Source organism: Arachis ipaensis, chromosome B02, assembly GCF_000816755.2.
Source record: "Arachis ipaensis cultivar K30076 chromosome B02, Araip1.1, whole genome shotgun sequence".
NCBI classification, from domain to species: domain Eukaryota; kingdom Viridiplantae; phylum Streptophyta; class Magnoliopsida; order Fabales; family Fabaceae; genus Arachis; species Arachis ipaensis.
Window position 1 is genome coordinate 5,892,619 of NC_029786.2, and position 578 is coordinate 5,893,196.

A 578-nucleotide genomic window follows, 5' to 3' on the forward strand; every position below is an offset into this window, starting at 1 on the left:
AATTTTTTAAAATTTATATATATAAATTAATAAAATTTATTTATTAAAAATAATTTAATATTTATACTAATTAAATAATAATTAAAAATACTAAAAATTGCTAATCCAAAAAAGTTTTCTCATTTAATAAGTTATTGAAGAAGAAAATGGGATATGGATAAATCGACTACACTATACAATTTTGTTCTTCGACAAGTTATTGAAGAAATCAACTACATTACTCAATTTCTGCTCACAACACATGTATCTTAAACACCATTATTTTCATTTTTCAAGAGTAGTCATGGTCATAACACATGTATCTAAAACACCATTTTCAGGAGTAGTCATGGTCATCATCATAACTTTTTTGGAACTTTATTTATAACGTGGGATTGTGTCAAGAAGAATAGCAGAATCTAGCTAGGACTTTATCAGCACAGGTGGCCCAAAATTTTGATTGTATTTGTATAGCTCATGAAGGCACGCAATTGCTGTTTAAAAAAACTAGTGAATCAATTATTTTTATGGATAAATGTTTAGAATATTGATAAATTTATTTATAAATAAATAAAATAGATTTATATTTATAAAAATGA

The 578-nt window shown here is 23.7% G+C and overlaps 1 long non-coding RNA gene across 1 annotated transcript in view; it reads right to left on the reverse strand.

The window, feature by feature from the left end:
* LOC110268666 overlaps window positions 1-578 on the reverse strand; it is a 3,849-nt gene that overhangs the window by 2,033 nt on the left and 1,238 nt on the right. The gene's annotated exons all lie outside the window — the stretch shown is intronic.